This window comes from Otolemur garnettii, unplaced genomic scaffold (genome assembly GCF_000181295.1).
Source record: "Otolemur garnettii isolate 467f Iridium unplaced genomic scaffold, OtoGar3 scaffold00142, whole genome shotgun sequence".
Taxonomy (NCBI): Eukaryota; Metazoa; Chordata; class Mammalia; order Primates; family Galagidae; genus Otolemur; species Otolemur garnettii.
Window position 1 is genome coordinate 1,409,886 of NW_003852537.1, and position 2,702 is coordinate 1,412,587.

General features: G+C 50.4%; 1 protein-coding gene across 1 annotated transcript in view; it reads right to left on the minus strand.

Annotated features, from left to right (window-relative positions):
- The window catches only part of ZSCAN25 (zinc finger and SCAN domain containing 25), a 12,397-nt gene extending 10,262 nt beyond the window's left edge, over window positions 1–2,135 (minus strand). The window contains exon 1 of the mRNA XM_003798874.3: window positions 1,955–2,135. The gene's annotated coding sequence lies outside the window, so the exon portion shown is untranslated. The remainder of the gene's footprint in view (window positions 1–1,954) is intronic.
- Window positions 2,136–2,702: the final 567 nt, after the last annotated feature.

The window sequence follows — 2,702 nt, forward strand, 5'->3', positions numbered from 1 at the left end:
AGAAGCGGGTGGAGGGAGCACTGGGTATTATGGCTTCCCACAAGAGGGCCCTGACCCGTGTGTGTATGTGTGCGTGTGTGTGTGTGTGTGTGTGTGTGTATTATGCTAGGGTGTCGCTCAGGGTGTGGGAAGCTGCTGAAAGGCTTTACGGAGGGAAGGAACAGATTTTTAGAAAGACTGGGCACAGGAGAGGAAGGTTGGGAAACGAGAGAACTGAATAACCAGGCAAACCAAGGTTAAAAATGCAACCCATGAGGGGAACGAAGAGAGAGAGACCTGGTGCTGCCAGTGAGACTGGATTGAGGGAGGGTTTAGGTATGAAATCTGTTTGGGAGGCAAAATTGGCAAGGTTGGAGGATTGATTGGGTCTGGAAGATGATAAACAGTGAATTCAGTGAATGACAAGGATCACCGCCCATAACAATAGACATACTAAAAACTAGTTGGTCACTCTTCTCTTCTCCTCTGCTCTCCTCCTCTCTCTCATCTTCTCTCTTCTCTTTTTGTCTCCTCCTTGGTGCTGCTCTGCAGCCTCCCTCCCCCACCAATAAAGACCTTTCGTACAAAAAAACCCCAAAACACTAGTTGGTCATCTGGAATCTTTGCAGTCCTCATCTTACACCACACACATGCTGGGACAAACTCTAAATGGATCTGTTACGGTGGAGACTTAAAAGGAGTTCATGGCGTGAGTGGAGAAAAATTAAAAGTTTATCTTCTTAGAAGAAGAGAGATGGAGAGAGAATGGAATTGGGGGGGATAAAGGGAGAAAAAGCCGGGAATTGGCGGCACCCCAAGCAAAGAGAAAGTAGGTGCTAGCGGCTGAGGCCAAGCAGTTTAGTTTTATGTGGATAAAGAGAAGGGGTGGGGGAAAAATAGTGATTGCTGTCAATTGATAACAGAAGAGGCTATGAAAAACTGCCCCCACATACTGTTTTTCTTAGTGGCAGGCTGATAACAGAAGTGGCTGTCTTTCCCTTGCATGGAGAGTTATCGCTGGGGATGTGATTCTGCCATTAAGATATGGTTTGGGGCAGGAAATGAGGCCTGAAGCTTGCACCAGCTGCTGTCTGCTCAGGAATCAAGGCTGTAAAGCAAATTCTCAAAAGCAGTTGTTTTTGTTTTTGCAGTTTTTGGCTGGGGCTGGGTTTGAATCCGCCACCTCGGGCATATGGGACTGGCGCCCTACCCTTTTGAGCCACAGGAACTGCCTCAAAAGCAGTTTTAAAACAGAAAGATTTCCCTTTTATTTTTGTTTGTTTAGCTCTTTTCAGATGTTGTGAAAACAGAACATCCACAAGATGTGTTAGCAAGACACCTCAGAGGATTGATTGATCTTAGCATTTACTGAGAGATTGTCGGGTTAGATTTTTCTTTCTGTAATTTTAGCAAGACCATCCTTTCAAGATTACAGATTTTTTTTCTTTTTTGGAGACAGGAGCTTCAAGCTGTCCCCTGAGTAGAGTGCCATGGGGGGGAATCACCCTGCCTGGAGCAGAGAACAAGCTACTGGCGAAAGGCACGCCCGAGCTTCTGCTAAATACTCTACTGGACATTTCTGTACTTACTTGTCATGCCCCCCAAACCAATTTTACATTTTCACCCTATTCATTTTCTCTGCCGCATCAACTGATTATGTCTACTTTATGACTCTTGGCCATTGCATTTGTTCGCTCCACTAGTGTTTTTAGCGAACTATAGCGCATGTGTTTATCAACGTGTCTCCGCCTAGAGATGCCCTGAAGGCAAGAAAGGTCCTGATTTACCTTTCATCTCTGACACTTGACAAACACAAGGTGTCCCGTTGCTATTCTTCAAAAGAGTGTCTTAAGGCTTGCTCTGAAATGAGTATTTTCACTTTTCAGAGTTCCGCTTTGGTTCAAGATCTCCAGGGGTTAGCAGACCCCCCTGTGTTAAGCCAGGCCTGGCCGGCCGGGATCAACCTCGCTCCTACCTGAGCCTCACGCGATGCGGCCCCTCCAGCGCGGACCTGCAGGGCCTGGGTACTGAGAGACGCAGTGGCAAGGAGACCGGCCGCCCGCAGCTGAGGCTGTGCACAGGGAGACCGGCTCTCGCGCAACCCCACCGCCGCCAAAGCCCGCAGAAGCACCACAGCTCGGCCCAGCGCCCGCCTCTCACCCACTACCCCTCACTCCGCCACGCTCGCTCTTGCCCTCTGCAGACCGGAAGTGGCCTGAGGACTCTATCAGACAGGTGCGTGAGGAAACGACCGCTTCCGTTTCCTCTCTAGGACTCTCGGAGGCCACGGAGGTACGTCTCGATGGTCGCACGTCCTTGCAAGGGATTCCAAAGCCTTAGCGGCGGGGCCACCAGGGGTTCACAGCCCCTCTCAAAACGCTCTACAGCGAGGCTCCTTTACGCCTCCGTGCCTTTGCACCTGCTTTCACTCTCTGGAAAGGACCCGGCGTATCTCTACACACAAGCACCTACACGGCGCCGCCCTCAGCCGCTTTAGAGTCTGGTCGGTCAACAAGTGACTATTCCGGTGCCCAATGCCAGGCGTAGGGGCAGAAGCGGGTGGAGGGAGCACTGGGTATTATGGCTTCCCACAAGAGGGCCCTGACCCGTGTGTGTATGTGTGCGTGTGTGTGTGTGTGTGTGTGTGTGTATTATGCTAGGGTGTCGCTCAGGGTGTGGGAAGCTGCTGAAAGGCTTTACGGAGGGAAGGAACAGATTTTTAG